Below are 23,021 nucleotides of genomic sequence, written 5' to 3' on the forward strand. Positions count from 1 at the left end.
CTTCATTTTGAAAAAAATGGAGATGCATTTACTGCAAAGTTAATAAAAAGACCAAGTAAGCCTGTCCAACTACCCCTTGGAATTTCCAAAGGTCTGGCTGGGCAGATTAAATCCATTCAGATTATAGTTACCACTGTGACCACTGCCTGGAGGTAGCTCTCCGCTCTGGTTTATTTCTTTATGCATGGAAATTGTTCTAATTCGAGTGACTGCCAGCCATTTCAGGAGCCCAGCAGCAATTCCAGCAATAACCCCATGAATTGGCTTCCATTTCACTGGCTCAATACTAGAATTTGGGTGTAGAAAATACTGAAGGCACAGAACTTATCCTCACTTACTTGGTTTGTCCCCTTCTTGCTTCAAGCCTACCAGTCCTCACCAAAAGATAAAAACTAAGAAGCTTTTGGTTCATTCCTATTTGAGGATGTGGGAGATGAATAGAATGCAATTGCCAGTCACATTATATATATCAGAATTATTGAGGATGGGGGAAACTATAGAGTCACGTGGCTTCAGCTAAAGAAAAATAGCAATGTTATCCAGTTTTTGAGTACCTACTATTATGGTAGGTACTACAGTGATGTTAATCTATTTAGTCTTAACCTATGATTGTGAAAATTGAGGCTGGAAGAGATTTAGTAATTTGACCAAAACTATTACATGTTGACAAGTGTGTTAAATATCATGTCCATCTGACTTAAAAGCCCATGCATTTCGTGTAGGCACATCTTTATGTCACAAAGTGGATGACATTGCTTAAACAGTATGTATTATAAGAATTTTTCTATCCTTATTAAAGAAAGTGCTGATCTCTCTGTTCATGGATTCACTATGTTAGCATGAATAAGAGATAGGATAATTTCCTGATTCTTCTGAAATGGCTAGAGTTTAACTTTTTTTTAGATCAGTTTACTTTACTTTTGTCATATTCAAAGCTAAATTATCAACTTAGAATGTTTCCAGGACTGCCTTTGCTTGGCTCATCTAGGTTGATAAATGTATGTTATAATTTAGAAATAACATTTAAATCAGGACAAAAGGAATTACTGTCGAGATGTCTAAATATGGGAGAGAGGAGTATATGTGTACTCGTAAAGTAATACTTTAAATTTTCATCACTTTTATTGATATATAAATTATGTATAGTAAAATTAAACAATTATACATATGATTTAATAATTTTGAAAAATACATGCTGTCATGTATGTTTATCATATATATATATGTTTGTCAGGCATATTGGCCTAAGCTAACATTTATCTTCTGCTATAAAGGAGAATCATATATTTTCTATGTAGGTAATATATTAATCAAGATTTTTGTAATACTTAAAACTTACACATTTCCTGTACTTCTAGCATATTTGTTACTCATAAGCTTTTAGAACAACTCAGTGCCATGCCTATTTAAATTTCTCATGAAAATGTTACTTATATGGCAGATAAAATGCATTACTATGGATAAAGAATAATAGATTACAACCACATTATAATAAGTTGTCAAAGAAGGGTAAATGTTATTAATGCAAAATATGAATATCTTACTAAAACAACATTTAGATATAACACAGTAATGTAAGTTGTTCTCAAATTTTAACTTCTATCAGAATTACCTCAGAGTCTTATCAGACTGGTGGGTCCTATCCCCTTTTCTAGATGAGGTTGATATTGCTGGTCATGGGACCATACCTTGAAAGCAATTCATTAGATATTTTTCTTTTTTTTTTTTTTAATATTTTATTTATTTGAGGGGGGGGCACCAGCCAGGAGAGGGGCAGAGAAGCAGACTCCTCACTGAGCAGGAAGCCCAATGTGGGACTCAGTCCCATGTTTCTGGGATCATGACCTGAGCCAAAGGCAGACCCTTAATTGACCAAGCCATCCAGGTACCTTGGATATTTTTCTTTTTGAGCCATTTAGCAATGTGTCAAAAATATATTCCTGATGTCTATATAAAGAAACTTTGTTAATATGCTGTCATTTAAAAAACTGGAATAAGTAATAAATTAGTTGTTTAAAATAATGACAGAAAATAGGTGAATATAATTTTGTAGAAAAAACACACACAAAGTTTAAATAGGTGAATATAGTTTGTAAAGGAAACAGAACAAAACAAAACACAAATCTCTAAAACAGTATGTAGAGATTTCAGGATAATCATTCCATTAAAATAATTTCTCAATAAAAATGTTTTAGTTCCATAAGGCTCCTGGGTGTTTCAGTCTGTTAAGTGTGTGCCTTCTGCTCTGGTCATGATCCCAGGACCCTGGATCAAGCTTCACATTGGGCTCCCTGCTTAGCGGGGAGTCTACTTCTCCCTCTGCTATTCCCCTGCGTGTGTTGTCTATTTTTCTCTCTCTCTCTCAGACAAATGAATAAAATCTTTAAAAAAATTTTAGTTCCAGAAACATAAGTAGTAATATCTGAAGGCAATTCAGAACATTATTTGATGATTCATTGTTTATATAACTCTTCTGAAGAAAGCTGTTCTCTTCCTTTAAAAGTCCTAAGGAAATACTTTATTTACTTTGATTCTACTCTCCCTGTCTCAGAACATTTAGATTTATACATATTAATTTTTTTCTGTCAATTTTATGGAAAATATTATCTTGTATCTCATTATATAATTTTTGAACTTCTAGCTTTATTTAGAAGATTATATACTAGATTAATTGGCATAGAACTTCATGTCTTTCATTTTATTCAAGTATGCTTGAAGTAGTTGTCTCTAAATAGATAATTGAAGAAGAAACTAATTTTCCTTTTGGGGGTATTTTTCATAACCAGAAATTAATAAAAGCTAGGGTCCAATTTTAATTACATGGAAATTATTTGGAATGAAATCTATAAAGTGATGCCAAAAGCATTGCTATAAAACAGTGACTTTCTCATTTAAGAACATGCTATTATCTTTCATTTCCTGTGAGATCAAACTTTCATACCATTCTTACTAAACTCCACTTCTCTGAAGCTATCCTACTATACTTTCAACTATTCAGCAGTATTCTAGATGTGATGGTTTATAAATTCAAATGAATCACCCTTTATCTCTGCAGAACTTGAAGTGTATCTCTGCTTTCCTCTCACACATCAGATGTTTTCTTTTCCCTGTCTTCACTTAAAAGTAATTTATTGGTTACTGAAGGATTATTTCCAGTTCTAAATGCTCCAGGAAGCCTGCCTTTATAATTCCCAACAATATGTTTCTCAGCTTGCTAACTTTTTGTAGAGATTATTTTATTTGAAATATATTTGGAATCTGGTTATATTGAATATTATAGGTCTTTTATTTGCTTTAAAACTCTTTACTACTACATATGCGTATATATTGCTCTCAAGAAGTGTATTAATCTCTCATAATCCAATATTATGTGATATGCAGTGTTTGTGTCTTCTGTAGTTCTTAGCAGTTGCCAAAGTTTGGAGTCATCTAAAAAAATAAAATTGATTTAGGAATTAGCCTGTTCATGTAAAATGACAGATGAACTAGAATCATTTAGCTGGGGAAAAATACAGTTCTTTAAAATTAAAGTGCTCTTTTGTGTGTTGAAAGGGAATAAAAGAAAATAGACTTAATCAGTGATATGAAACATGAGTGATAGGACAAAGAGGATTGAATCTTTTGAAATCAGTTTTTAAAGAGCTTGTGGAAGCTCCTTTGTCAGTTTCTAAAAGTAGAGAGTATTTCACCTCCTGAAATTAATTCCATGTAGTTCTCTCTGAGGGGAGGAGTATTTATTAGTACTCTCTCAAAGTCTGTCTTTTCCTACAGTTATATCCTTTAAACCTATTGTAAAATTGCTATTAACTTGGGAAAAAAAAGTGAAAGGAACTGAATAAAAAATGGTCAAGATAACTTTCTGCGTATTAAATTTTATCTCTAAAGTTACTATACGATGTGTTTTTAACATCCAGTGCATGATTTGCATAATAACACAAAGAAGGCTGGCAGCACAGATTTTCAGTTCCTGTGACGTAAGTCTGCTTTTTATTCTATAATACATAGTAAACTGAAAATTATTAATTAAAAAGTAATTATTGCTAGGGTAGATGAATGTTTAATAATGAAGACTGTTTCCTGTTTGGCTACAACAAAGGGAACACCAGGATTGGAATTATCTTGCAGTTTCCAGAGATTTAATGGTTTTACGTTTTGTCCTTGAAACCATACAGTGCTTTCTTAACTGAATATTACGATACATATTTGGTCAAATTTACTCAGCATTCTTTTATGCAAAAATTTTTGATGCTTTATTTTGGGGTCTAGGGAAAATGACAGGTAAATAAATAAATACCCACCTAATTTTCATTCATATGAACACATTTGGAGGACTTGTTGCCTATTTATTATTTATGGTTAATTGAACCTAAAATGGTTATCATGGCAAAACGTGCCGTTACTTAGCAACGTAAGGTAGTATAAACCTTAATATAGTTTTATACTACCTATAAACCTAAACTTAGATTTATAGGTAGGGTATAGGTAGGGACACATTTGTGTGCCACATTGGTATTTTGTCCTGGGTGGAGTTTGGATGTTGTTTAGCATCACATGGGTAGCATGATACACTGCATGAATTAGACAAAAAGCACTCTATAAGATAATTGCTTTCAGATCTAATAGCTCCTGGCATTGTTAACTGTTTGGTATCAAATTTATTCGAGTTTTGCTAGTAAAAATCCATCTGCTTTCAGTAATCTGAATACTTATAAACTATGCTTTAGTAGTTAGAATAAATGTGTATTGTTCGTTTGACAAATAAGACTGTTAATGGTAGGTGGCAATGTACCTGGGATAAAGTCAGAAAGAAAGCATTGATTAGTCCTTGATGGCAATGCTGAAAAGTAGCTGGAAAATTTGAAGAGAAATTTAAAAAAAAATAAAAATAAAATTTTTTGAGTTGCTGAGTATAGGGGTAGTATTAGAGGTTTGGGGTTGAAATGTAATTATGTGTAAGGAAAAGTGAGAAGTGAGATCATAAATGGTAATCTTCCCTACACTACTTTGTAGGCGAATAGGAGTTTCTGGCTAGTCTAGACCTTTTTATTTATTTTTTTTTTTCTGGGAAAATGCTCCATCCGCAGTGATAACTGCAAGGTTAGCCTGGCTTCAATACCACATGACCTTTTCTTTGGCCACATGTGGTTGGATCAGTGTGGACACCTGAATCAAGGTCAGTTCAGTTTTTTTTTTTATTTTTTCTTTTTTTAAAGACTTATTTATTTATGCTGTGCCTGAGTTGCTCAGTCAGTTAAGCTTCTGCCTTCGGCTTAGGTCGTGATCCCAGGATTTTGGGAATGAGCCCCACATCGGGCTCCCTGCTCAGCAGAGAGCCTTGCCTCTGTCTGTCCCTCTGACTGCCATTCTGCCTACTTGTGCACATACTCTCTCTCTCTCTGTCAAATAAATAAATAAAATATATTTTTTTTAAAGACTTATTTATTTGACAGTGAGAGAAATATGGTGAGGGAAAGGGCAGAAGGAGAGGACCGAGAATCCTCAAGCTGATCCCCACTGAGCATAGAGGCTGGACCCTAAGATCATGACTGGAGCTGAATTCAAGAGCCTGCCCCTCAACTGAACCACCCGGGCACCTCAAGGACAGTTCAGTTTTATGTAGGTAAGCAGGAACAATCTGATTCTATCTCAGAAAATTTTATTAAGATACAGTGTAACTTGGAGCCCATGAATGGAACTCGAAATGGAGGAAGGTATCAAACCACTCACTCATTCTGGATATTGAAGTTGGAGTTTTGAGAACCCAGATCTTCACTCTACACATTAAAAAAAGCAATACTATTTCTATTTGATATACACAGTATGAACAACTGTATGTCAGCTTGGTATGAAAAGCAAAGTTTTCTTAGGAAAATAGCATTTCAGTGCATTTTTTATATTTAGTTATGTAAGTATGTATATATATATATGCATATATGTCTATAGATATACATTTTTATAAACTTCCATAAAATATTGATAGTAAATTCTGTTTTAAAAATCTTTTGGTATGTTTTACTCAGATTATGTTGGGCTAATGTAACAAATTAAACCTCAAATATCATCAAATCATCACATCAAATATGACTTTAATTCATTAAATTTTTTTTTCTCTGGAATGTTTGATGCATTTTAGTGGGGAATTAGATCCACAGTCACTCACTAACCCTGCTGATGTTCACTCCAGTGCCTGTTACCTGATCCATTTGAAACATCAGTGCCATAGGCAGGTCTTCACCGGTTTGGCTTAGAAGAGATTCAGGACATTCATTGGTCAGAATTAGTTACATGGGCCCAACTAACTGCCAAATGCCTGAAAACCTGGAAGATTTTTGTTGTTGTTGTTGCTTGTTTTTTGTATTTTTAAAAAGAAAGAACATGGAGAGGCACCTGGGTGGCTCAGTCAACTAAGCATCTCCCTTTGGCTCAGGTCATGATCCTGGGATCCTGGGATTGAGCCCTGTATTGGACTCCCTGCTCAGTGGGGAGTCTGCTTCTCCCTCTGCCCCTGCCCTTGCCCCTGCCCTTGCCCCTGCCTGTGCTCTCTCTCTCTTTCTCTCAAATAAATAAGTAAAATCCTAAAAAAAGAAAAGAAAAGAAACAACATGGAATGTTTTTCAAACTGTTTCACTATAATACCGGCTCTGGTTTCTGCAGAGTTGGAAGTTCTTGTCCTAACAAGAGTTAAAATTTAAGCATGTAACTATGCAAGTGCTCCTTGAGATGCTGCGAGGGCCCTTTGAAGTTCTTGAGCTTATAGAGACTCGCAGATGAGGAGAGAGTCACAATACTGGCAAAGGTAATTGACACTGGTTATTAAGAGGAGTCAGGCTCTTTTTACAAAATGGAGATCATGGATACATGTGAAACTTCAGTGATTTTGCAGGTGCCTCCTGGTACTCCTTTACCCCCGTGTAACTATGAATGGGCACATGTAACTGCAACCTGAGAAGTTTACAATAATAAAATGTCCCTAGACATGAAGGTTTTATTTACCATCAAGTAAGCCACCCGGACCTTATTTAGGCAATAGCTGAGGAGCAGAGAGGAAAAATTATTCTGACACTTACTAAAATGATAAGGAAGACTTTCTTCAAGTCTGTTGCAGTAGGGGAGAGAGATTAATTGAAACTTCAAATATAGCAAAGGCAGCTGGGGATTTACAGCCAAAGAAGAGAGTAAGGAGGGTCAATAGATGGAAAATTACTAACAGGAGATACCAAGGGTTGGGAGATTCTTGCTAAAGCAGCAAGAGGACTCCTACAGAAAGCAGGTCAGGGACTTATACGTCAAAGGTAACAGATGAGGAACTTGGTCAGATCTTGGATGATAGATACCAAAGGTGCCTTTGCAGGATTCTTGGCTAAAGCTCGACTTGGCAAGGATGGAAGCAGAAGACCTGTTCGATGTTTAGGTAGGAAGAGTTTTTTGAGCTTAACTAAGTCTGCTCAAGGAGAAAGACTTTTTCAATGGGTAGTGGAGTAGGGAGAGGACAAATACCAGTTATAGTCCTGAAATACACCATAGTGGTAGTGGAGATATAGTCAATTTCACTAACCTCCATCTTCTGATATTCTTTTTAGGAAGCAAAACCAGTGAGATCATTCCCATACATGTTTGGATGATGTGTATAGTACTCTGGATGAGCTCTGGTAGTCAGAAAAATGTGCCCTTCAGATCTTTTAATACATGGAATGCCAATGTCTGATGATCTGAGCTGCTCTCTTCTGAAATCCATCACTGCATTTCTGCTTCTTTTATGTTTCCCATGGGCTGCTACAAGTGAGTGACTGAGTATAACATGGAAACTAAGGCAGCCCTATCCCTGGGAGAGGCAGGATTGCTCCAATGGGCAATTTTGGTTCAATAACTTCTAGTCAGTCTTGTCTGACTTTCTTAGACAGCAGTGTGTTTTAAGACTCTTCTACCTAATCTTTCTCCTTTCCCTCTTCTTCACAATGATCAGGACTACACTGTGGTCTGATGTCTCCACAAAGTTCTGATGGCTTTTGCCTCATTTTTCTCCCAAGCATTTCCCCTAACAAAATGCTTGTGTAATAGATCTCATCCTGGTATCAGTAGAATGTGAAATTGAAACCAGTGAAATTGTAGAAGGCTGTTTTGTGACCTAATATCTTTCTGAAATTCATTGAGTACTAGTAAGATTTTCAAACTGATTTTTAGGCTCGTTTCTTTATTGTAAACCAGCAAAGGAGCCAATATATGTTTGCAGACATTCATGGAGCAAAGTTAAGATATCACTATGAACAAACACTGGAGCAGAGGCGGGAAAACAAAAAAAGTTTCTGGAAAGGATGCCATATTTCCACAGATGATAAAATTGATGCTTAAAATTGGTTTTCCTTAAATTGTCAAGTGGTAGGTGAGCTCAAACTGATACTTGGGTTGAACATGGATGGCATAGATTAAATATTACATTAGGTTATGTAGACACAGGTAAATACCAGCATAAATAATCATGTAAGGTATTCTCGGGAATTTGGATATTCCTGTGGATTTCAGAAGCAGACAAAGTAGTCTAAATACTTGTAGGTATTTAGATGTCCAACTAGAGCTGAAGAAGCACTGAGAATTTAAAACCTACAAGATTATTGAGATTAACAAGATTAATAAAATTAATAAGATTAACAAGATTAATAAGGAAGACTCTGTCCTTTTCCCCAGCCATGACCTATTTCAAATTATAGTTTTTCTTTTTATAATATATTTTTTTAAATTTTTCTTTTAAATGGTGCCCTTTTTTTTTTTCCCCCCATTTTATTTTATTTTATTTTTTTTTCCCATTTCATTTATTTTATTATATTCTTTTTTTTTTTTCTATTAAATTTGCTAATTTTTATAGTAATAACAATCTAGAATTCTATAAACATATATTTTTATCCCCAGGGGTACAGGTCTGTGAATCACCAGGTTTACACACTTCACAGCACTCACCAAAGCACATACCCTCCCCAATGTCCATAATCCCACCCCCTTCTCCCAAACCCCCTCCCCCCGGCAACCCTCAGTTTGTTTTGTGAGATTAAGAGTCACTTATGGTTTGTCTCCCTCCCAATCCCATCTTGTTTCATTTATTCTTCTTCTACCCACTTAAGCCTCCATGTTGCATCACCACTTCCTCATATCAGGGAGATCATATGATAGTTGTCTTTCTCTGCTTGACTTATTTCGCTAAGCATGATACGCTCTAGTTCCATCCACGTTGTTGCAAATGGCAAGATTTCATTTCTTTTGATGGCTGCATAGTATTCCATTGTGTATATATACCACATCTTCTTGATCCATTCATCTGTTGATGGACATCTAGGTTCTTTCCATAGTTTGGCTATTGTGGACATTGCTGCTATAAACATTCGGGTGCATGTGTCCCTTTGGATCACTACATTTGTATCTTTAGGGTAAATACCCAATAGTGCAATTGCTGGGTCATAGGGCAGTTCTATTTTCAACATTTTGAGGAACCTCCATGCTGTTTTCCAGAGTGGCTGCACCAGCTTGCATTCCCACCAACAGTGTAGGAGGGTTCCCCTTTCTCCGCATCCTCGCCAGCATCTGTCATTTCCTGACTTGTTGATTTTAGCCATTCTGACTGGTGTGAGGTGATATCTCATTGTGGTTTTGATTTGTATTTCCCTGATGCCGAGTGATATGGAGCACTTTTTCATGTGTCTGTTCCCCATCTGGATGTCTTCTTTGCAGAAATGTCTGTTCATGTCTTCTGCCCATTTCTTGATTGGATTATTTGTTCTTTGGGTGTTGAGTTTGCTAAGTTCTTTATAGATTCTGGACACTAGTCCTTTATCTGATATGTCGTTTGCAAATATCTTCTCCCATTCTGTCAGTTGTCTTTTGATTTTGTTAACTGTTTCCTTTGCTGTGCAAAAGCTTTTGATCTTGATGAAATCCCAGTAGTTCATTTTTTCCCTTGCTTCCCTTGCCTTTTGCGTTGTTCCTAGGAAGATATTGCTGCGGCTGAGGTCGAAGAGGTTGCTGCCCGTGTTCTCCTCAAGGATTTTGATGGATTCCTTTCGTACATTGAGGTCCTTCATCCATTTTGAGTCTATTTTTGTGTGTGGTGTAAGGAAATGGTCCAATTTCATTTTTCTGCATGTGGCTGTCCAATTTTCCCAGCACCATTTATTGAAAAGGCTGTCTTTTTTCCATTGGACATTCTTTCCTGCTTTGTCGAAGATTAGTTGACCATAGATTTGAGGGTCTATTTCTGGGCTCTCTATTCTGTTCCATTGATCTATGTGTCTGTTTTTGTGCCAGTACCATGTTGTCTTGATGATGACAGCTTTGTAATAGAGCTTGAAGTCCGGAATTGTGATGCCACCAACGTTGGCTTTCTTTTTCAATATCCCTTTGGCTATTCGAGGTCTTTTCTGGTTCCATATAAATTTTAGAATTATTTGTTCCATTTCTTTGAAAAAGATGGATGGTACTTTGATAGGAATTGCATTAAATGTGTAGATTGCTTTAGGTAGCATAGACATTTTCACAATATTTATTCTTCCAATCCAGGAGCATGGAACATTTTTCCATTTCTTTGTGTCTTCCTCAATTTCTTTCATGAGTACTTTATAGTTTTCTGAGTATAGATTCTGTGCCTCTTTGGTTAGGTTTATTCCTAGGTATCTTATGGTTTTGGATGCAATTGTAAATGGGATTGACTCCTTAATATCTCTTTCTTCTGTCTTGCTGTTGGTGTAGAGAAATGCAACTGATTTCTGTGCATTGATTTTATATCCTGACACTTTACTGAATTCCTGTATAAGTTCTAGCAGTTTTGGAGTGGAGTCTTTTGGGTTTTCCACATATAGTATCATATCATCTGCGAAGAGTGATAATTTGACTTCTTCTTTGCCGATTTGGATGCCTTTAATTTCCTTTTGTTGTCTGATTGCTGAGGCTAGGACCTCTAGTACGACGTTGAATAGCAGTGGTGATAATGGACATCCCTGCCGTGTTCCTGACCTTAGCGGAAAAGCTTTCAGTTTTTCTCCATTGAGAATGATATTTGCGGTGGGTTTTTCATAGATGGCTTTGATGATATTGAGGTATGTGCCCTCTATCCCTACACTTTGAAGAGTTTTGATCAGGAAGGGATGTTGTACTTTGTCAAATGCTTTTTCAGCATCTATTGAGAGTATCATATGGTTCTTGTTCTTTCTTTTATTGATGTGTTGTATCACATTGACTGATTTGCGGATGTTGAACCAACCTTGCAGCCCTGGAATAAATCCCACTTGGTCGTGGTGAATAATCTTTTTAATGTACTGTTGAATCCTATTGGCTAGTATTTTGTTGAGTATTTTCGCATCTGTGTTCATCAAGGATATCGGTCTATAGCTCTCTTTTTTGGTGGGATCCTTGTCTGGTTTTGGGATCAAGGTGATGCTGGCCTCATAAAATGAGTTTGGAAGTTTTCCTTCCATTTCTATTTTTTGGAACAGTTTCAGGAGAATAGGAATTAGTTCTTCTTTAAATGTTTGGTAGAATTCCCCCGGGAAGCCGTCTGGCCCTGGGCTTTTGTTTGTTTGGAGATTTTTAATGACTGTTTCAATCTCCTTACTGGTTATGGGTCTGTTCAGGCTTTCTCTTTCTTCCTGGTTCAGTTGTGGTAGTTTATATGTTTCTAGGAATGCATCCATTTCTTCCAGATTGTCAAATTTATTGCCGTAGAGTTGCTCATAGTATGTTCTTATAATAGTTTGTATTTCTTTGGTGTTAGTTGTGATCTCTCCTCTTTCATTCATGATTTTATTTATTTGGGTCCTTTCTCTTTTCTTTTTGATAAGTCGGGCCAGGGGTTTATCAATTTTATTAATTCTTTCAAAGAACCAGCTCCTAGTTTCGTTGATTTGTTCTATTGTTTTTTTGGTTTCTATTTCATTGATTTCTGCTCTGATCTTTATGATTTCTCTTCTCCTGCTGGGCTTAGGGTTTCTTTCTTGTTCTTTCTCCAGCTCCTTTAGGTGTAGGGTTAGGTTGTGTACCTGAGACCTTTCTTGTTTCTTGAGAAAGGCTTGTACCGCTATATATTTTCCTCTCAGGACTGCCTTTGTTGTGTCCCACAGATTTTGAACCGTTGTATTTTCATTATCATTTGTTTCCATGATTTTTTTCAATTCTTCTTTAATTTCCCGGTTGACCCATTCATTCTTTAGAAGGATACTGTTTAGTCTCCATGTATTTGGGTTCTTTCCAAACTTCCTTTTGTGGTTGAGTTCTAGCTTTAGAGCATTGTGGTCTGAAAATATGCAGGGAATGATCCCAATCTTTTGATACCGGTTGAGTCCTGATTTAGGACCGAGGATGTGATCTATTCTGGAGAATGTTCCATGTGCACTAGAGAAGAATGTGTATTCTGTTGCTTTGGGATGAAATATTCTGAATATATCTGTGATGTCCATCTGGTCCAGTGTGTCATTTAAGGCCTTTATTTCCTTGCTGATCTTTTGCTTGGATGACCTGTCCATTTCAGTGAGGGGAGTGTTAAAGTCCCCTACTATCATTGTATTATTGTTGATGTGTTTCTTTGATTTTGTTATTAATTGGTTTATATAGTTGGCTGCTCCCACATTGGGGGCATAGATATTTAAAATTGTTAAATCTTCTTGTTGGACAGACCCTTTGAGTATGATATAGTGTCCTTCCTCATCTCTTATTATAGTCTTTGGCTTAAAATCTAATTGATCTGATATAAGGATTGCCACTCCTGCTTTCTTCTGATGTCCATTAGCATGGTAAATTCTTTTCCACCCCCTCACTTTAAATCTGGAGGTGTCTTCGGGCTTAAAATGTGTTTCTTGGAGGCAACATATAGATGGGTTTTGTTTTTTTATCCATTCTGATACCCTGTGTCTTTTGACAGGGGCATTTAGCCCATTCACATTCAGGGTAACTATTGAGAGATATGAATTTAGTGCCATTAAATGGTGCCCTTTATATATACTTTAGGGTTTTTTTGTTTTTTGTTTTGTTTTGTTTTGTTTTCGGCTTTTAAAGGTAACACTATGAATGCGAAGTTTGTTTATGAAGCTGTATGCCCGGTAATTGCTGGTAGTGTTTTGGAGGAAAAATTATATAAATTTCACTTTTTTTTTTACTTTTAAAACTTATTGAAATGTAGTATGCATGTAGAGAAACATAAGGAAATATAATGTTTAATAGATACCATTACAAATTGAACCCCGCTGACCATCAGCAACCTTATGAAGAAACAAAACATTTCTGGCAATCTCATCTCCCTTCCGTCATTGTTTACCCCAAGGATAAAACAAAATGGACATCTCAAATGCATAAATTATTTTCACCTGTTTTACACTTTATATAAGTGGGATCAAAGAAAAGGAGGTGGCAGAGGAGAAAGCAGGTATAAAAATTTTTAGAACTAAAAAATCATTCTGGCAAGATTGAAGAACATAGAATCAATAGAATTAACTGTTTTTATATACTGTCATGAACAATAGGAAACTGAAATTAAAACTTATACTTTGTAAAGACTCAATTTTATTGTATGTGATTATACCTTAATGAACTTGAAATAGAAATAAAAAGTATAAATTGGCTTTGGTTAATTGGCTTTGAAATCAAAGAGATTCTGCCTCTGTTATTTACTGGAAGTTTAAATATAATGTTTTATAAATTTAATTTCCCTAACTGAAAATAGGGTTTAACAAAATATTACCTGTGACTGCCTTACAAATATGCTAGGATAAATAAACATTGACTGTTTGTGGACACATCACATACATGAAATAAATATTTGCTATCTTTCATATTTTATATAGATTTTTAAAATTTTATATAGATCTTTTACATGGCTCTCTATAGTGGCTTTAAAGTTTTTTAATCAGAAATATATCTCTTTCAGTTTCCTTGGCTATAACATAAAGTGAATATTCATCACAAAGATTAAAAAAGATTCTTGTCATAAGGAGTTTCAGATATAGCAGTACACACTTTAGAGAATGTAGGATGTTTAGAAATTTTTGTTCTAAATAACATTAAAAAGTTTTCCTAACAGAAGTATGCTTCAATCTTTAGGCAAAAATAATCCAATCCTTTTTCTAACTTGGTAATACGTTTGGTAATTAATACTGTATAATGTTATAATTAATTTATAACTTTAAAAATATTAGACCCTTCTGGGAAATTTTGAGATACTTTACAATTATTAATCAAGATTTAGTTTTGCTTGAATTAAATTCCACTGGTGTGTTGAAAATAAAAAGAGAAGAAGCTTTTACTTAAAAAATTTGATTATGCTAATATGGATAAGTAGTAGTAATGAAGGTTTCAGTATATTTGTAATTTAATCATATGGATTCATTTTACTTGCTCTCCAAATAAATCCTCTAATGGAATGTTTTCTCCTTAGAGTGTAGTCTTTATATTAAACTTTCTTCAAGATGAATAAATCTCATAATTAAGTGAATTTAATAATCAGCTCTGATTGAATACATTAAAATGAAATGTACTTTTAATACTTAAGTAATTAAGATATGTACATTTCCTGGATTGGTATGAAGAACGGATTTGCTTTTACATACTATGGAACAAACAGTCTAGTGGCACATTCATTTCTTGGCTCTCAGGGAAATTAGGGGAAAGTCTACCTTTTGCCATTTTTATATTCTTTACCCATATGTCCATAAATATGTGCTACCTATTATTTTGAGTCATGAAGAGAAGTAAATTCTCATTCCAAAAGGGTCAATAATGGGAATTTTCTCTAATAAATAAGGGTAAATATCGTGGATATTTTCAAGTTTTGAATTGTTTTATGTGGACATTTAAAATTTTCTAACTAAATCTTTTCCATATCTAGTTTATAGTGCTGAATTGTGTGGATTATTTATATAGGTGCTTACCTTAAGGAATTAATTGGGAAATCAAAATGAATGTCATTGTATTTGATTCAATTTGTTAATATTGCATTTCATTTGCAAAACACAAAGTGACAAAATATATATTTAAATATCATCTATCTATATCTGTTTTTCTTTCTGTCATCATCATCTGTCCATTCTTGTATCCATCCATTCATTCATCTTCAATTTTGTGTAAATTCTGAGGAAGAAAGTCTTATGGTGCATATCAGTCTTGTTCTGGACAAGAAAGAGAAAACATACAACACTTTAAACAGAGAAACACAAAAGGATTATTAAGCTTTGTTAGGAGCATAACAATTAAAATGGAAAGAGAACTCTGAAAAATATACCAGGGATTAAGAGTTAGCATACTTTGGTCAGCACTGAGAAAACATATAGAATTGATGAATTATTATATTGTACACCTGAAACTAATTATATTTCAATTAAAAAATAAAAATAATAAATACCCTAAGGTTGAAGGAGGTGACCTGGGAATGGACAAGAGGGGGGTGTTCAAACCTTCTTAAAGAAGCTGTGGTTGCAGCTCACTGTGTTACAGAGATTACTGGGTAGTTCAGTAGTGCTACCCCATAGTCATCAGGCAAGGCTGGAACAATCCTCTGTGGCACATATCAAATGAGGCTGGCAGCAGGCATTTGAAGGGAGTCAGGTCACTGTTGCCAGTACTGCCAGCACTGAGAGCTGTAAAAGCATCCCTAGGCAGGATACCTGTGTCCTATGTGTTGTTTGGGCAGGCTGATGGGCAGGACAAATGTTGGGTGGCTGCTCTTCTTGAAATGTTTTTGTGATTAAAATATATGATTTCGGGTGCCTGGGTGGCTCAGTGGGTTAAGCTGCTGCCTTTGGCTCAGGTCATGATCTCAGGGTCCTGGGATCGAGTCCCACATCGGGCTTTCTGCTCAGCGGGGAGCCTGCTTCCCTCTCTCTCTCTCTGCCTGCCTCTCTGTCTACTGTGATCTCTCTCTGTCAAATAAATAAATAAAATCTTAAAAATATATATATATAATTGCATGGTTTTCTAATATCTTCTGAAAAATTATATTCTTCAAAGACACGTATATTTCTAAACCATATAAACCTGTTGGCAGTTCTTATTTGTGTCTAAAAATAGACTGATAATGGCTGTAGTTACCTGGATTGAAAACATGAAATTGTCTTTGAAGTCATCTCATAAATAACAAATGTGGCTCCCTATGTTGTCTTAACTAAGTTAATATAAATATGTAAATTTTTATTACAGTTGAGAAACACTCTTTTATTGAAAAAACTTAAGACATATTCTTCTGAACCCTCTTTTAACTTGTCTTGTCCATGGGCCTTTGACCTGCCTAGTTCATTTGTAGAAACAATTCTGTTAAGTCAGTTTAAAGATCATCCTTTACCAAAAATATCAAGTAAATAATAGTATAGAATGGTGACAAAAGTTATACAGGTGAAATATGGTATATAAATATTTGAAGTATGAACACATGAACCTACTAGTAAAATCCATCCAATACACCCTCCCTATTGTAAGTTCTCCCACGATTCCCCCATATCCACTCAATATCCAAGCCACAAAAGGATTTCTTTCTTACTGAACATGGTATGTAGCTTTATGCATTCCTGTCTTTGTTATTGTTGTTTCTTCTGTCTGGCCTGGCCCTGTGGCAGATTCAGTGAATTGTTTCTTTCCATATCTATTTCATCTTGAAAAGAGGTGATTGAGAGGGTATAAATTCTAGTTGACATGCAAGCTAGATCCAAGGAATCAGAGGCTTCTCCTGTGTCCTGAGATGTATGCATTGCTTATCATTCCCACAGGGACAACCATTTTCAAAGACATAGTCTTGAGAGAACAATGTTTTGTTGAGGCTGTCCTGACAGTGTGTGTGACTGAACTTTTAGAAGGCCTACATCAACTGTAAAGATTCTGGTGCATGGATGCGGAGATCTATTTGTCTACATATAAAACAAGCCTTGTATGTATGTTCCTTTGCTTTCTAAATCGCCACTACCCCCCCCCCCAAAAAAAAAAGATGGGATCCTTAACCCTGAATATCTGATCAAATTCCTGATCATTACTCTTGATACCTCATAATCCTGGCCTGCCTTCAGCAAGAGTTTCATTAAGTTGGTTTAACAAGAATTTCCCTATCCTTGATATTCCCACTTAGTAATTTTCTATGTATTGACCTCACACTCTGCTCCTCAGCTATAAATTCCTACTTATCCTTGTTGTATTAGTCATTGAGCCTGTTCTTTCTCATGCAGTGTAATATTCTTGACACCTATCATGATAGACCTGAATAAGTCTTCTTTGCCAATACTAAAAAGCATCAGAATAATTTTTTCTTCAACACAGTTCACGTGTTTACTTAACAAAACAATTATTTCTGTTGGTAAGATATTGAATTGAAATATGCTATCCATATTCAGTTGAAGTATAAATTTCAAGATCATTGGGTAAGCTGAAGACATAATTAGATATATTGCATCTACTTCAGCAATTTGGTATTTATTCAGAAGTTCATAATTTTATGTAATTAATAATATGCAGATGAGTAGTTGGCAGTAATTTAGTTAAGCTATACAAAAAATCTGTGTTGAATGGGTTGTTTTATTCATTGTTTATAATATCACTTTACATGTCTGGAATTTTAATTATTATTAGATTAATGTCATTATGTGATATAATAGCAATGTCATAATAGAATGCTGAATGACATAGGCATGACTGTGTAAGGCATATTATTATTATGTGGATATGTATTTGTGACCTTTTAAATTAATTTTAATAATGTTTTTATTTTAGTTTTAGACCTATAACAAAGTAGTAAAGATACTACACAGAGATCACATATGCCTCTCACTGAGTTTACCTTCATTGTTCTTATATTAATATAGTAAATTTGTCATAATTCATGAATCATGTATCAGGACATATTATTATCAACTAAAGTTCGTATTTTTCTCAGATTTCCTTCTACTTTACCTGATTTTTTTTTTGCTGTTTCAGAAACTTTTCCAGAGTACTATATTATGTTAATTCATCATGCTTAGTTCCTCTTGGTTGGAATAGTTCTCAGGCTTTCCTTGTTTTGGGTAACTTTGAGAGTTTTGAGAAGTACTATCAGGTATTTTGGAGAATTCGCCTTATTTGAGATTGATTTGCTGTTTTCCTCAGCATGATATTTTAGGGTTTGAAGACAACAGAAATAAAATGACATTCTTACCTTATCATTTCAAATTTACCTGTTATCCATATAACATCACTTTTAGTGTTCATCTTCAATACTTGATTGAGGTAGTGTTTGTCAGATTTCTTTACTATAAATTCCACCCCTCAATATTCCATGCTCTACTCCTTGAAAGGAAGTTGGTGTACATGATCTACATTTAAGGAGTGAAGACTCATGCTCCACCCTCTTCAGGGTAGAATATCTGCATACAGTAGTTAGAATTCATTTGCATGATAAATTTGGCTCATTTTCCCCCCTCTCTGTCTATCTCTATGTCTGTTTGTTTCTTTCTTTCTTTGTTGGTCAATATGGACTCAATAGATATTTACTTTATACTTTGGATTATAGTATAATATACATTAATTATTTTTTCTTCATATTGTTTCAGCTTTAGTTATTGGGAAATATTTCAGTTGACTCCTCTGTGTGTTTAACATAATCATTATTATCATCATAAGGCAAAGGCATCATAATCATCATTATGATTCCTTTTCTTCTTCTTTTTTATTTACACTTTCGCTTTCTGGAATTTTAAGATATTCTAGACTTATCTTGTGTACTTCCTACCCCAGTCCTAGAATCAGTCATTTCACCAAGGACTCCTGGCTTCATTTACTGGAGAATGGTATTAGAAACCAGTATCTAAGTGCTAAATGTGTTCTTTGCTACTGGGGTAATTTTGCTTGTAGGTATTTCCAGCTGACTGAGCAAGAAGGTACATGTGTATATAACTTAAGTATACAGGTGGAGCTTCACTTATGATGATTTGGCTTACAGTTTTCCAACTTTATGATGATACAAAAGCAATACACTTTCAGTGGAGACGTACTTTGAATTTTGGTCTGTTTTCCCAGGTTAGTGATATGCTGTGCTGTACTATCTTGTGATCCTGGGCAGTGCCAGCAAGCCACAGATCTCAGTCAGCCATGCCATTATGGGGGTAAACAACTGATACACTGGCCATTCTTTATCCATGCAAGCACTTTGTTTTTTCACTTTTAATACAGTATTTAATAAATTAGATATTTAATACTTTATTATAAAATAGACTTTGTATTAGATGGTTTTGCCCAAATGTAAGCTAATATAAGTGTTCCAGGCAGGTATAAATGTTCATAGCAAGTTTAAGTTAAGTTAGGCTAAGCTATGTTGTTCATGAGGGTAGGTTATTAAATGTATTTTAAACTTACATTATTTTCAACTTACGATAAATTTATCAGGATGTAACCCTATCATAAGTTGAAAAAGATCTCTATACACATATCTAAAAATATTTCTCTCGGTATTCATCTTAAACTAAACGTGATTTTTGCTGATATATCCAACTCTAATCCGTTATCATATGGATGGTCAGCCCTCTCCCCTTGTTATCTGTAATAACCAACTCAGATGATGAGAAACTGGGATTCTACCGTCTACTACATATTTACTTAATTGTTCAATTCAAATATATATGTATGGTAGTATGAGACTTGTTAACCTCTGTTATCATGGGAAACAATTTTATCAAGCAGAGTACTGGGCTTCTGCATAGTTCCCTTTGCCTGTGGTCTTAGAGACTATTCATTTCAAAGTTATTTAGTTCATTTTTTCTTCTGTCTTCTTCTGTGAGATTGTTTCATACATTTGTAATGCAGTGGATTCTTTTGTCGCAGTCTGCATTCTATCCTAGAATTAACTGATTTCTAAATATTTTTAAAATTTGCATATGTTAAAGTTGAATTTTTCATAGCGTCATGTATCTACCATTGAAGTATCATTTAAGATAGTCTTACTGCCCTAAAAAATCTGCTGGGTTTCATCCATTCAACTCTCATCCCTCTTCTGAACTGTTGGCAACCACTGGAATATTGTGTATGTTTTTAGTTTTGCCGTTTGTAAGATGTTGTATAGTTGGCCTTATGCAGTATGTGGACCTTCAGAATGACTTCTTCCTTTCAATAGGAATATTCATCTGAAATGCATCTATGTTTTTCTGTTCCTTGGTTAACTCCAGTTCTTTTTGCTTTACAATTTCCCATGATATGGGGATCATAACTGGTTTATCTATTCACCTATTGAATAGGATCTTGGTTCATTTGAGTTTTTGACAGTTATGAATAAAGCTCTATAAATATTCATGGATAGTTTTAGGTGGATATAAGTTTTCAGATCAGTTGAGTAAATGTCTTGGTTCATGTAAGTACCTGTTCTGAACAGATTTTAAAAATATGACCAAAAGGAATAGGAGGTTCTCTTTGATACATCAAGCACTATACTGCTAGCTCATAAAGAAGATATTTTTGGGTGGGGGAAGAAACTGAAACATGGTTTCTGGGTCATACAGAAATATTAGTGGAAGAAAATAAATTGGGATTGTTTTATGTTCTTGTCATGCTTCTGAAATTTCAGAATATCACTGCATTTTTCATTCTCCGTAGAAAAAGTTTAATCCAGAGTGGTTTGTAGAAAAAATAATAAATATTAAACCCTTGGTTAGTATGAAAGAACATTATTTAGAAATTAGTTCTTATTTGAATGAAGTTAATAAGTATGTAATGTAATGGTAAAGCAAAATATAAATGGTGTTTAAGATACTGTAATTCTAGAATGACAGCTTGATGTAGAGGCCAATATTTTTTTCAGGTGTTATCTGATTGAGGAATTCTGTTCTTTATACAAATAGCATGGAGGACATGGGGAGTTGGAGAGAAGGGAGTTGGGGGAAATTAGAAGGGGAGGTGAACCATGAGAGACTATGGACTCTGAAAAACAATCTGAGGGGTTTGAAGTGGCGGGGGGCGGGGGGGGAGGTGGGAGGTCGGGGTACCAGGTGGTGGGTATTAGAGAGGGCACGAATTGCATGGAGCACTGGGTGTGGTGCAAAAATAATGAATACTGTTATGCTGTAAATAAATAAATAAATAAATAATACTGAAAAAATAAAAAAAAACATTTATTAAATGAAATGCTTTATTCTTAATTTTTTTAGTACTAATAAGCTTCATTTTCAGAGAAGACTTTCATTTAGGCAAAAAAAATAAAGTGAGAAACTACACTTACATGACAAGAAATGCAAATAATTCCTACTATTAAATTTTTAAACTATAATAAAGTAAGTTGTCTTGAAAACGTAATGCATCCTAGGCCCAAGAAAGTTATTATGGGCAGGTTATATATTCTTGAAGCTTATGTAATGGAAAAATTTTTTTTAATAGTTTTATAATTTATCAGTGAATGGATATAGATAGGAAAAGACTTAATAATGACAGAACATCTTCAGTTAGCTTGATTGTAAGATTTTTGAAATGGTTTTCATATTTAAAGATCATAAATTGGTAAAGCATAGCTTGCAAAGGTACAAACTGCCTGAACAAAATTAAAGTGAGGATAAAATTCCACAGGTATTTTTCTGAAGTCATAATGATATATGGAAGGCATTTTCTGTATAAATATAATTTCTCCTTCATATACAAAATATTTTGTGATAATTTACCATTATAGTTGAAATTTATCTAAAACAAATTATATATCTCCATGACCCTATAGACATAGCATTTAGAATATTTTATTGATGACTTTGTCTTTCCATCATAAACATTAGTTACTGAACAGGTCTCTGAAACAAGGATGCCCATGGCAGTCCCATGTACTCTGCAGTAATCAGTAACGGGCTCTACTTTTATGGACTTTGTGTAATCTGTTAGTTTCATTTTCCACATTCTTTCTCTTGTAGATTTTGCTGGTTTCAGAATTTTGGCTACTTATAATCTGCTTCACTTTACACATAATTACCTAGTGGATGTGCTTCAGTTTTTAACACATCAGTTTGGAGGCTGTGCTCTAGGCAGTTAATCTGAAAAAAGCATAAATCTGAAAACCAGAGTAAGTAAGGCATTGTAGGCACCCATTATGAAACTCATGAAGGACGTCTTACATATCAGGTTTCAGTCTTTCAGTGATAAATGTTAGTAGCAGTTTTAATCACTATTTCGAGTCTGGTAAACCAGAAGCCTTGAGTTTAGTTCCTTTTTTTCTTTTTAAGAAATGCATACTTTGAGGTATTTTGGAAAATTAACATTTTTTCATAGGAATTTTTGAAACTCATGCAGTATTTCCCTGACTTCATGTTTAGAAGAAATTTCATTTGGAAAGTTTATCACTCATTTTATTATTCTGCTAGTATTTAATGCTGACCGATCCTTGAACTCTCGGTGACTATGACCAATGCAGCTGGCTCATGTATTAAATTTTTTAAAAATGACATTTTTATTCTCTAAATGGTGCTATTGATTAAACTAGATCATTTATTTTTATTTTATTTATTTATCACATAGCCAGGATTAACATGCTACACTTAGTTTCTGAGTTTAGATTGCTAATAACAGGTTATTCCCTCTTAAAGCTAGCTGGTGTTTGCTGAAGGAATTCATGCTCCTAAGTATGTATATAAAAAATAATTCCTAAATCAAAATCTAAAAGATGAGAGAAAAAAATATGAGTCATCACCATTTTATCATCTAAGTGAGGTCCCTGGCAGGATTCAGTTCAAGCATCTTCTCTCCTAACAACTTTTCCCCCATTTCCTTGAATGGGTCTTTTACTGGTAGTCCCATAACTCCTTCTTTCAGCTTTTTTCCCTGCTTTAATTGTCTTGTTTTCTCCTTACTATACTTTACTTTTGCTTTTCATTCTTCCCCTTACTACCTTTTAACATTTTTATAGGCAGCATCTTTATCATCTTCATATTTCTAGCAACTTGTCTAATGCCTCCCTCATAATGAGTTCTTATAGTAAACATTTTTTGTCTGAACCTCAGCTGATCAGATTTATGATTTTAGCAAGTTTTTATGTTGTTTCTTAATGAGCTTATATTAGAGAAAGATGAAAAATACATATA

The 23,021-nt window shown here is 34.5% G+C and overlaps 1 pseudogene; it reads right to left on the minus strand.

Moving 5' to 3' along the window:
* Positions 1-718: 718 nt before the first annotated feature.
* Positions 719-830, minus strand: LOC131831047 (U6atac minor spliceosomal RNA; annotated as a pseudogene).
* Between the last annotated feature and the right edge of the window lie 22,191 nt (positions 831-23,021).

The sequence above is a fragment of the Mustela lutreola genome, chromosome 4 (genome assembly GCF_030435805.1).
Source record: "Mustela lutreola isolate mMusLut2 chromosome 4, mMusLut2.pri, whole genome shotgun sequence".
Lineage (NCBI taxonomy): Eukaryota > Metazoa > Chordata > Mammalia > Carnivora > Mustelidae > Mustela > Mustela lutreola.